Raw genomic sequence first — 13,759 nt, forward strand, 5'->3', positions numbered from 1 at the left:
CTGTTGAAATTGAAACAGCATGCAAATGGTAATCAGTACGTGACCAATTGGGGTGAAATGTATTAAGAGAGTGGAGATCCAAATGATTAGCATTTCAGCGAAACCGCAACGTGAAAGTAGGAGTAACGCAATCTACATTCTAAAACAAAATGAAGGATTGTGCAGCTAGTTTATCATTTATTTTAATAGTGGTTGTTTCTGAGAACATCGTACTTCGCCTCATGCAAAGAGGAGGAACGTTAACCAGCACTTGTCGTAATCAGACAGCAGCATGATCCTACCCTAGAGAGACTGCAGTTTATCGTTCTGCTGCTTGCGCTGGTCGGGACATCACAAATATTGTAAGTCGCCTGCTTACATGTTTGTATGTTGGAAGTGCGATATAATGCATTAATAGATCTGACAGCGCTGGGCGACATCTGTAAGAGTCTCTCTGTGGCTGGTCGGACACGTAGTTGGAAGTGAATAGCCAGCAGTGATGGCAGTTGGAAGCTAATAGCCAGCAGTGAGGGCAGTTTGAGGCGAATATCTAGCAGTTATGGAGGTTGGATGTTAATAGTTAGCAGTGATGGAGGTTAGAGGTATGATGTGTTAGCGAGAGCGGGCGGTATGGACGTGTCCGTCATGGAGATTTAATTTTGTTGACGATTATATAATTTTTGGAACTGGATGTCACGGACGATTACATCATTTTTGAACTACATGATTAAGATAAAATCTGCTAAATACGTTGTTTGCTATGCAACAAAATCTTTCCTTTGCTAACGACATGTCTGTTAGTAGCTAGAACCTACGGTAGTTAGAATCTTCTTCTGTAGCTGGCTGTATTGGTGCTTGCTGCATTAGAGTAGTTCGTGAACTGAAGATTTTCTGTCAGGTAAGTGACTCATGAAATGTATGGGTTTTTGTTAGGGCCATTTTTTTGAGTTAATTTTAGAGTAGTCAGATCGCGTGAACCATCAATAGTGTGGGTAATTAATGAATAGGAGCAGTCTGAGTTGTATTTGTCAGGGAAAATTCTGTAGGTCAGTGTTGAAATATTAAAACAAGCAGAGTGACAGTACGTCAGTTTCACTCAGCAGTTTCAGAATTAAATAACGTAGAAGTTTCACAATCTCAGTTATTGCAATTTAAATAAAAATAATAATTAAGCAAAGAAGTTTCACTATGAAGCGAATATGGAATTGATGGTTTCAGGAGGATCGTACTAAACAGGCCGTATTTCAACGGCCCCACGTGAATAGTGTCCGAGAGGACGAACGTATTGTTCGTTCAGCCATGCTCCTTTGTGTAGCTACGCCACGTACCACGAGTTAGAAATCGAACTTGTTTGCTACTGCAAAAGTATCCTCAAGGAACACTTTCCCCTTTCAATTCCTTCGTGCTTACAACACCCACTTCCTAACAATTTTGAGCGGGTGCGTGTAACTAAAAATTTCTACTTATTTATCTACTAGCAGCGGTTATTTACTCTTACAATGCAACTGTGTATAGCACTAATACAACATCCGGCCTCTTAGTCGCTCTGGGCTCACCCTGAGAGTTGCCCGTCCACAGCCACATGGAAGTGGTTCACTACTATCTTTGAAACCATTGTTCATATCTACCTAATCCCTCCTTCCTGGTAAGAACAATTTATCGTTGGCATGAACTACAAATGACAAAACTATTTACGATATGTGGTCTATTTGAAGTGCATGATTCTACCGGATACACAAGATATTCTAAGTTAGTCAGAGGGAAACCTTAGCTCAGACTTCCCGATAGCTAAATACAGCAAGAGGAAGCCTCTAATGCTTCGCACACCCGCCTCCTTCACTGTCCTTATAAAGTCAGTGAAGCAACCAGTCCAAAAGATGGTTCAAATGGCTCTGAGCACTATGGGCCTTAACTGCTGAGGTCATCAGCCTCTAGAACTTCGAACTTCTTAAACCTAACTAACCTAAGGACATCACACACATCCATGCCCGAGGCGGGATTCGGACCTGCGACCGCAGCGGTCGCCCGGTTCCAGACTGTAGCGCACAGAACGCTCGGGCACCTCGGCCGTCCAACCAGTCCACATGGCACAGCAACCCTTCACCAATTCTCAGGGCGGACTCACTTCTCGTCATATCCGAATGTTAGTCGTTATAGTGGGTGCCTGTGCGAACTTATCTACTAATCCTACGGCTTTGCTATCGCATCTTGTGTTTTTGACTTAATTGGGTCTTTTATGTAACCGCTGAGCTTCGCGGGACATTTTACTGTAGCGGCATATAGCTATCACCATGGTCTGTTATTCTAAGTGATTCTTTTTACTGATGTGACAGCCCTTAATTCTAGGGTCCAGAATTTTTAGATATGGAGATACAGACCGCTGCCGACAAATGTCATGTGGAGAAAATTTTACTGAGAGAACTGCTAATTCGAAGTTTGTCTGTCCTTCTGAAGAATACGGGCTTAGATCCGTCGAAATAGTGGTTAAGTGTAAAGGGAAACCATCATTTTTTGCAACTGGTTGGCTGTCTTTTATTCCTGCTGGTTTGAAACCGTTGCTGTAGTGCAGCCATGTTCAAAATATTGTTATTCATTAGTCCTTGTACGATTTTGATAAAGACATCACGCATTCTCTGCCCAGTTTCGGATTTGTCCCACTCTGCCGGCTATAGTTCTAGGACCTTGCTCTTAATGTTGCATGGGGGCTTAATTATTAAAAAAATGAAAATAATTTTAGTAGCTGTGTGTCCGGTTGCGAAGTCTCGCAACCGGTTGGCCCTGACTAGTATTAGTACGCAATCTGACTACATAAAATAACAATAAAGAATGAAGGGAAATTTCCGTTAACACAACTGATTAATTAAGTCCCCAGCAACTATAAAAGCTACGAAACAACAAAGCACAAGTGTAACTGTTCTGTGTGTGGAACCGTGATTCAACGTACATGTATCTGGCACGGTTCTTCCTCAATACGACAAGATATTTTAAACATCATTTACAATGAAGTAATTAAAAAGTCAGAAATACTATAATTGCACATATAAGCCAGAATTACAGTCTAATACATGAACACGAGCCAGATGCTTTGTTGACTGAACATGTGACCAAGATGCATTGTTATTAAGGAAATTTGAAATAAAAACTTTTTGTTACCTTCATATATATTGACGAAAAATACACTGTGATCATTGCGACATCTTCCATCTATACGTTACACCAACCGAACAGCGTCTGCTCTCTCGCCCAACAGAAGCACTACACATGACATGCTCCAACTAGTACTGCCCTCGACATCCTCTCAACAGGTACTGCCCACAGCAACCTCTGAACTACAACTGTCTCAGTGGAGGCGGCGGAATAATACTCTTTGACGCAATCTCTGGCGCTGTGACTCAGTGTAGCCACCTTTCAATGTCGTTGATTGAGGCCAAGGTAGTGCCCATGGTTTGGACTTGTAAATATCTTTAAAAAAGACAACTTTACTATAAACTTCACGATTACTTTAAATAAATGTCTGAACTGTGGAATGGGCACTGAACTCGAATTATCGTGTTGCGTGTTGTAAGTGCAAGCGGTGTGCTTTGCTCTGTGTTATTGTTAGCAAAACGAAAGTTTGGCTTTTCAGAAAGATCTGACAATTGAAGTTACAACTGATTCACAATCAATGAGATTTAAACAGCAAGTATTATCTAACTTCATTAATCCAACCTAAATGCAAATCATCAAATTACACATAGCTTTGCTAACAAATTTTAAAAGCATTACAAAAATGCAATATTTAGATAGTTCTTTTCTCAAAACAGTTTACGTACATTCTGGGGCTACTCAACAATTAAACATTATCAGTGCTAGCAAAAACAGAAATCATAGTGATTCGAATCTTTGCCTTATTTTCCTGAAGACTTCTGCTCCCATGTTCAACAATACTGACATACCTACATAATCTAACTCTTGGTGGCTTCACACAGCACACCACAGAAACTGCCTACACCGAGTCTTTCCTTCACAGGCAGCTACCTGCAAGTGTGTGCGCAGCGCTCTCTTACTCCAAAGCTAGGAGTACAGTATCTTTGGCTCAGCGGTAGCACACAGTCAACGATCTGCATTATCGAGCCTATCAGAGACATTCATCGTATACAGTATACTAGTTTCATTTTCATTTATTAATAATCTTATCTTATTCTGGTGCCACATACAAGTGTGCCCCAGTATACTCCTTTCAGGCTGTCTCAAAATCGTTGCTAGTAAAAGGCCTGCTGCGTTATGAAGAAGTCCAATGGGCATAACATAATCACTAATAAGGCGTTTGTGGGAATACATCTCAGTACTGTGTTCCTTTGTACACGTTTCCCAACTATAGCAGGCCGGACAAGAATGAGCCTATAGGACCACAAGCTGGAGCAGTACCGCCCCCCCCCCCCCCCCTAAATCAGTGCATAAAGCAGGCGTGATATGTTTCATTGGCTTTTCGCGGTAGATGAAAACTCTGTTGTCCAATTGTTATAAGCTTACTGAACAGCGCCAATTACTTAGCCATTAGCTGCTCACTGTTGTCCAGTTATAAGTTTACTGAATAGTGACACTGACTTAGCCGTTACTTGCTCGATGTTGGGCCCGGTGTTCCACTTTTCATCGATGAAGACGTGCAAGTAACTGCAAAAGTTCGTTTTAAAACATCTATATCATTCATTTTGACAATGTAGTTTCCATACAATCGCCATTAATAACTGACTTTTACGGTGATAGCTTTAACTTGGTTTTGTTACCAGCTTCCCAACAAGGTAACAGAGCTTTTCTAGGTTGCTCCTGTATTGTGTTGCGGATGTTGCCCTGGACCATTTCAAAATGGTTCAAATGGCTCTGAGCACTATGTGATTTCACATCTATGGTCATCAGTCCCCTAGAACTTTGAACTACTTAAACCTAACTAACCTAAGGACATCACACAACACCCAGCCATCATGAGGCAGAGAAAACCCCTGACTCCGCCGGGAATCGAACCCGGGAACCCGGGCGTGGGAAGCGAGAACGCTACCGCACGACCACGAGATGCGGGCTACCTGGACCAGTATGACCAGGTTGCCCATATATGAAAAGACGCCAATCATAGCAGAATCCCCCTGCAAGACGTTCCATAAGGTTTCCATATTGATATTCCAGAATATAGAGCCGCCCGCAGAACACTGTGGACGGGCAGTCCGACGACGTCTGAAGCACCACGGATTGTCAGCACGGCGACCAACGCCACGGCTTCAGAAGGCGTGGCAGCAGACGGAAGAACGCTGGTCCTGATGCGGTGAACGACAGCTCTGGACAGGAGAGTATTACAGGTGAGCCACGGTACGGTGTAAGTGCCACGGTGGACATATTCGTCTGTGGAGGCTCCAAGGAAGACTAACGTTGCCAGATTGTATTCGCCATCTTCATACGAGCCCTGCATCTGGTACGATACTATTCGATACCAATAGATAATACGGTTACCTCTGATTCGCAGGAGGTTAATGTGGATAGCTGGCGTCACACTTATGGTGCTTCAAGACCGGTGGCTGCACCCAGTATTCGATATCTTCACCAAAAGAAGAACTAGCGACTGCGGTGCTGAAGAAGATCCAAGCCACCTACTTGTATACCCCCTGCTGGACAACCCGTGCACAATACAAAATGTTTATAAAGGATGTGACAAAGCTATAGCAACTGCTATTTTTTGGAAATGCTGACCGAACACGGAAGTGAATGAATCTTCATATCGGTCTCTTTCAGCAAGATAACGCAAGACTACGCGTCGCCCGTTGTCTTATGGCCTATCTCGATACAGATAATGTTCGATTGTTGCTCTAGTCAGCACGTTCTTCAAATCTGTCAACCTCTGAAAAATCTGATCATTGCCTGTTAGCACACTGGGCCGCCACTGCTCACCAATTAGTTTCGTATTCCATGGATCATTTGCACAATAACTCTTATAGATGAGGAACGTGTTGTGTTATATTCACACAACAAATTAATTTGTAAATATGGCTACCGGCTGAGCACATTTTTCTAATTTTTTTCCAAATATTCAGATGTGAGTTAACAATTGCTACCCATCATATCTAACGTATTACAGTAACAGAAATTGATCTACAGAATAGAAGTTGACAAGGAGAAACTTTTTCAGTTTGTTTTCAAATTTTACTTTTCTCTCCGTCGGACGCTTTTTTCTTCACCATTAAGCACTCCTTTCTGTGCTAAAGACAGCGTTAATGTGAAGTAATGAATGTCAGTATTTCTTCTCTTATTGAACATACTTACATCATTGTTACTTTTGACGTGCAGTAGACGTTTTACAGCAAAACTTCACGAGGGATTAAACATTCTGTGAAGTAGTAATCAAAATGTCCAACTCCTTAAACAGATGTTCACGAGATGATCGTGTGTGAGCACCACGTGTTACTCTTGAAGCACGTGTTTGAGCAATGAGGACTTTTTTTTCTTAAAGAAGAGTTACGCCAGAACATTATTCCATATGACATTATTGAATGAAAATATGCAAAACATGTCAACTTTTTGATTTGTCTCTCCTCAAGATTTTCAATGATTCTAAGTGCAAATGTGGCTGAACTAAGTAGATTTAGGAGTCCTGTTGGTAGTTCATATTCTCATTAGTATGGACACAAAACATTTTGAAGTTTCCACTGTATTTATTATTTCCTCACCATGTGTTACATTTATCACTGATGTAGTACGGATATGGATAACAAGTGAATGGCATTGTGTGTGTGTCTATGACATGGTGCCGGCCGCTTTGGCCGAGCGGTTCTAGGCGCTACAGTCTGGAACCGCGCGACCGCTACGGTCGCAGGTTCGAATCCTGCCTCGGGCATGGATGTGTGTGATGTCCTTCGGTTAGTTAGGTTTAAGTAGTTCTAAGTTCTAGGGGACTGATGACCTCAGAAGTTAAGTCCCATAGTGCTCAGAGCCATTTGAACCATTTTGACATGGTGCAGGAAATGGAAACGTAATCCAAAGTTAAAGTGTGCGGGACAGTACCTTCCCTGTGGGCAAAACACCTAAACCGCACACATAGCTCCCGTGAAACTCTGGCGGTTAATGTTCCAAATTTAATGTCGCACCCATCAGCAGTGAAATGTTGCCTTAAATTTGGTGAACGCCGTAGGGTGTGATGCTGACCGGGAAGAAAGAAAAGCTCTTGCACCATGCGTTTTCCGTTTTTTCGACTTGGTAAGAGAACATCTGATGGAAACAAAATTCTAACAATGAGGACGATCGCACAGTGGTTCTCGAATGGCTCGCTGACCAAGGAGTGGCTTTCTATCGTCGAGGAACTCAACGATTTGTAAAATGTCCCCTCCGTTTTTTTTACAGAGATGCAATTATGCTGAAAAATAGTGTCATGCACCTGTCTCACTTTGAAGTGTAGTGTAGCTTTCAATAAACGTTACTTGGCCTCCCGATAATAATGTGTGACTTACTTGTTGAAGTCCTCTCATAGTACTGGCAATGGAGAAGGCAACACGTTTTCCTGTGCATCTGGCGGAGCAGCACGTCTCCTGTAGCAAGCTGAAATAGCTGTGATGCTCCCAGCATTGTCTCAGCGGCGTAACAAGTTCCGATTGGATCAACAGCGAAGGACTGCGAAACGTCTGATAGTCGCCGAGTGCTTCAGCCTAGGTCTTAAAACATTAAGTACAAACGAATGTTAAGAAAAATAGTTGTGTGACAGCAGTTAATACCGGTGTTGTTTGGTTTTTGCGGAGAGGAAGCGTAGTGTAGCGACAGCAGTGCACTCAGTAATGTTGACAAGAGATCCGCCTCAGTCTGTATTTAGTCGATAACAATACTATTTTACCTGGAAGTGAGGGCTCTTCCGTAGACTTGTGTGTTTACATGTGCAATGGAAGCCCATCAGAACGTACTCTGCTGTTTTAACGACCAGACAAGTTGCTTGTGAAGCTATTGCGACCGTTTATACAACAGTCGAAAAAACGTAATGTCACCCCGCGTTTCCGAAAGCGGCCACGGGAGGCGATGCGCAGTAATATCGTAGTTGGTAGTACTTGCCTCTGCCCCAGTTCAGGGCATGTCATTTGTCTGTCGCCAACCCTCTTTGTCAGTATGGTTAGTCGATCACAGCAGGAAGAACCATGTGTTGTAAGACCGCATTTTGCATTTACGTGATATTTCGACTGCTAATTTGTGAGCCATTCTGTGCTACACACAGCCGTAGGCGGCTTTAGATATCGTGGTCACAGTAGCATTTTCGTATAACCACTTGCTGTCAGATTACAAACAGACGAACTGTCGTTTATCGTAAAGTGTTTTTTACCAAGCTGCAATTTAATCCGGTAGAAGATATTTTTGGCCACGACACTATAAAAGTCACATTGTATGGGAGCAGTATCGCTTGGTGATTGGTAATTATGCCAGTATTTTGTTACAGATGCAGCCAATTGCGACGGGAGGTCGTACATCATTATACGAGAGCGTGCTGAAAAGTAATGCCTCTGATTTTTTTTATGCGTAAGAACTCTTAAAGCTTTTTCTTACGCTATGACAAACACTATTAACATTTTGCGTCTTTAATCTTCACGGTTACATATTTATAGTTCAACATAGTCACCCTGGCGACGAACACATTTCTCTCAACGAGAGACCACTTTGTTGGTGCCTTCATTACAGAAAGTTTAACCTTGTTGATGGCGCCACAGCGCCACCTCCGTTTGCACCGCCTCATCACTGTCAAAGTGAAGTCCCCGGAATTATCTTTTAACTATTGGAAACAGATGAAAATCTGATGGGCAAGTATCGTCTGTATGGAAGATGACGATTACACTACACCGAGGGCGCCGGATTGTTGCACATGTCGCACCGCTTGTGTGTGTGTTCTGGCATCATCACCGGACACACCTTTCATTCTTCATGAATTTCAACTGGAGGAACGTTTCCTGCAGATAGAAATTTTATTACAGTAAGCTGTTTCTCACGCACCGACATCATTGCGTTACACATCGCCATGTTACACGTAAGAATGCGGAACCTTCTAGCGGCAGAGCTTTGCAACTTGCGACAGTAAAGCGGGAAAGTCGACAGAGTAATGTACATGACACGTAATACCTCAAGCGATACTGAGAACAGAACAAAAATTCCGAGGCGTTACATTTCAGTACTCCGTCTTCCGGAAGTACATACCTAGTAGGAACGGTTTGTACTGAGAAAGTCATTCTTGCTTCTCTCGTTACTGTACGTCTTAACAAACAGTAGTGCTGCTCAACTTCGGGTAGTACGTAAAGACTGAACTATTTCAGCGAACGTCGCCAATTCTTTCATACTTTTTAGGGTTTCGTGCCTTAATGCGTAAAAACGGAGCCCTTATGGAATCACTTCGTCGTCCGTCCGTCTATCTCTCCGACTGTTAAGAACCCATTTTAGTGGAGTGACACAGGTGGCCACGAAACATGGCGTCAGAATTGTGACCAAAAAAATGATCCTGGCTGAGATGGACTGCAGACGCGTTTCAATGCTTGTGAATCAAAACCGCTACCAAACCCGACAATAATTGCTGTACCTACAGTGAATGAAGGTCCATTCCACTCGTTAGCGAGAGAACGTTGTGAAGGGGAGTGCACGCAATAAACGTTTGGAGTCGGTCACCTCGCAAAAGGCCATTGCTCACAGAGGCACATAAAGATGCGATCAGTAAAGTTAACCGGGCTGGAACATTCCCCTACCCTATTAAATTTCTATTGGGCTGTCATATCACTTGACATGGACCACGCAGATCTGTGGGTCATGGTGGAACAGCGTGTAAAACGCCGACCTCAGTATCCCCACAATTTGGTGAAATTACGCGATCAGATTCTCACCGAGTGGCCTATCTTGGATGCGACGTACCTGCATAACCTGGTGGGCTCAGTTCCTAACCAAATACAGGCGGCTAGCAAGACCGGCGGCGGAATTACGCGGTACTGAATGGTGCTTGTAAATATTTATGTAGAGGTGACAATTCTTTTTATTTGGTAAGAATACCATATGATTTTTCTTTTGAATTCCACAAGTTTTTCGAGAGAGTAGAAGTAGTATGGTAATCTGTAGGAGTAAGCTTTGCGTCGGCCCGTCATGTCAACCACTTCGCGAAAGGTAGTTGCGCTTGTCAGGCCTGATGTGGCGTTAGTTTCAACCAACAGTGATAGTTCACTACCCTGTATACTGTGGCGGAGTTCAGAGCGATTCTTGGGCAGCAGTTTTACTGGCACCAGATTGATGAATTGTATCAAAACAGACATGCAACTGATTCACAAGAAAGACGTCACGCTTTGCGAGGCTGAGATCGTTACACTGCCGAACGCTAGTGTAAGCGTCAGAGCAATGGTCCCAAAGAATGTTTTAGTCATGCAACGAGACTGCGTCGCCCTACTTATAGAAATGGTGTCAGCGTTCGTCTCAGTAACGGGAATTCAGGTTCCGTGCGCACTGTGTAGCAGAGCTTCCAGTATTGTGCTTGGAGACAATACTGGATCGATGCCAGGCGGATTAGCCGAGCGCAAACGACCACTGATATCAGATCCTGTGGTTAAGCGAGTACGCAGATTTCTTGGGCTTCTTGTGCTGTCTTACAAACTTTTGAGTAACAGTTTGTTTTGCGAGATGTTAAAACTTAGCACACTCATTGCCACATCTGTATTAAATGACTGAATAGCTCAAAGGTAATTCTTTAGTGACAATATCCTCAACAACAAGTTCGAAACAGATGTTCGAAAAAATAGAAACGTGTGACATACGGTATCAAAGAACCCATGTGGCGTCATAACAGTGTAAAGATAATGGTTAGCCCGAGGAAAGGTTCTTTCTTCGTTAGGCGAAAAGTTGTAAGGACTTCTTCTTTACAAGCAACTACATCTCTGGCACTAGAAACATGATTTCTAACTTTATGAAATGTGACAAACAGCACCACTCCATGGTTCAATACAATTCAAGGAATAGGACGACACACATAGTACTGCGGTGTGTACGCAGAGAATCGTGTCTAATATCTTTCCACAGCTAAACTACCGTTTTCTACCTAGTGGAAAATCTAAATTACTTCCTTTCAGACAGTCGACAAATAATTGATAAGGAGTTGTAAACAAGGCACAATAGTGCAACAGAGGAAGGATCATAGATAATAAATCCTTTTAAATCAAGTTTACCTAATATGCAACTGAGTCTACCGTGTTTTAATAATATAGTAATAGCAAACGTACGTTTACCTAGCTTGTACTTCCAACCAGTCTAACTTAACTTCCTCCTTAATACGTCCTGTAATAACTATCGACACTTTCATTAGAGTTTGCCACTTTAGACAGATATAAAAGACTCGCAAACACAAAACCATTGCCCAAGTGCTAGTAGGACGGACGCAATGATGGTACCGTACAAACTAAATTTTACATACACTGAAGTGCCAAAGAAAATGGTGTAGGCATGCGTACTCAAATACAGAGATATGTAAACAGGCATAATGCGCCACTGCGGGCGGCAGTGTCTGTATAAGACAAGTGTCTGGCGCAGTTGTTAGATTGGTTACGGCTGTTACAATGACAGGTTATCAAGACTTAAGTGAGTTTGAAAAATGGTTCAAATGACTCTAAGCACTATGTGACTTATAATCTGAGGTCATCAATCCCCTAGACTTAGAACTACTTAGATCTAACTAACCTAAGGACAGCACACATATCCATGCCCGAGGCAGGATTCGAACCTGCGACCATAGCACAGCAGCAGCGCGGTTCGGGACTGAAGCGCCTAGAACCGCTCGGGCACAGCGGCCGGCTAAGTGAGTTTGAACGTGGTGTTATAATCGGCACACGAACGATGGGACACAACATCTCTGAGGTAGCGATGAAGTGTGGATTTCCCTGTACGACTATTCCACCGCGAAACACAAACAAATCCAGCAACTTCACATACAGTACGGCCTTGGGCACGGCCAAACACGATTGCTCATTTTTGCACCTCTGTCACTTCCTTACATTTGTACATATTTAAGTACAATGTCCGCTTGAAACATACATGTCTCACTGATCGTTACTGTCTTATGGTCAAGTAGAGGCGGTGCGCGAGCGCTTGAACACGTGAAGCGACGAATTTTTTACGGTGAGCTTATATTGCTCAGAGTTTGTCACTTGTGTATGTCAAAGGTTATGTTAACGTTTACGGTGTGGAGACTGGCAATCGAACTTTAATGAAAAGCCGAAACATTAAAGTGCCTGCTTAATATCGTGTGTCCACTTTTGGAACGCAATACAGCGATGACTTTGCATGGCATCTATTCGACAAGTCAAAAAATGGTTCAAATGGCTCTGAGCAGTATGGGACTTGACTTCTGAGGTCATCAGTGCCCTAGAACGTAGAACTACTTAAACCTAACTAACCTAAGGACATCACACACAACCATTCCCGAGGCAGGATTCGAACCTGCTACCGTAGCGGTTGCACGATTCCAGACTGTAGCGCCTAGAGCCGGTCCGCCACTCCGGCCGGCCTATTCGTCAAGTCGTTGGTAGGTTTACGGAGGTGTAAGATACATGATGTCTACGTACAGGTCATACAATTCCCTTAAATTACGGGGCACTGGTTTGTGGACGAGGAGCTGGCATCCAATATCGACACAAATGTGTTGCATCAAATTCAGATCAGGCGAATTTCGTGGCCAAGATTTCAACATAAGTCAACTATTATGCTTCCCAAGCCACTGTAGCACCGATGTCGCCTTGTGACATGGACCGTTATCATGCTGGAAGACGCTGTGGCCGTTGTGGAAGACAAAACATAAACAGATGAAAGTCTGCTATAATTTTCATGTAGTCCACAGCAGTCGTGATGCATTCGATTACTGCCAAATGCGTGTCCCATAGCATAGCAATATCAGACTCATCTGCGACTGTGACATAGTGTATGTTTGCAGAAGCTCTCTGCGTGGATTACGGCATATCCGGAAGAAATGTGATTCATCTGCCCAGGCAACCCGTTGCCAGTGATGGTCCAGTCTCGGTGATCACGTGTCATCGCAGTCGTAATTGACGACGTCGCTGTGTCAACACGAAAACATGTGCGAGGGCTATTCGTTTATTAAAAATTCGAAACTACCGTGAAAATCCGATGAAGTTTTCCACAGATGTGCTTGGAAGTGTCTCTAGTATGCCTGTCGTGCGCATTACGTTGCTCTTTGCGGTTCTGAGTGCACAGTGAACACGTAAAGATGCCATGAAAATTGTGTCTCCCGCCAAGGAGTGTCTGCTGAGAGATTTCTACTGATATCATGCAGCCCACTAAGGCAACTGTCATGCATTTTAATAACATTCATATCTCCTGACTACTCTTTGTGTTAGTTCCAAAGTCCCTTGCGCGTTTCGACAATCCGTCATTTTCAGAGGTTATAAAATGCAACATAACGTTACTTTTCAATGTTTGTTATTCACATAAAAGCAGTTTCATGATGATAGAACCACAGAAGAACTAACGTACGTTATTTTAAGTGCGATAATTCTATACCTATTCCCTCTCCGCCTTCTACTACGCTCTATAATTTTTAATTTTTGTTAATTTTTATTAATTGTCGGGGTTGTTTTATGGTTTGGTACATAGTTATACCTATTTCTGTAAGAGTTACCTTCAATTCCTAGAAAAAAATTTTGACATGTAACACAAGTAAAAGGGAACAATTTACGTAAGGTAGCACAATTGCCAATGTACCATTAGCAGTAACATTTGATTGGTTTTTACATGATTTATTCTGGATAGTCCT

Source organism: Schistocerca gregaria, chromosome 6 (genome assembly GCF_023897955.1).
Source record: "Schistocerca gregaria isolate iqSchGreg1 chromosome 6, iqSchGreg1.2, whole genome shotgun sequence".
In the NCBI taxonomy this organism is placed as follows: Eukaryota; Metazoa; Arthropoda; class Insecta; order Orthoptera; family Acrididae; genus Schistocerca; species Schistocerca gregaria.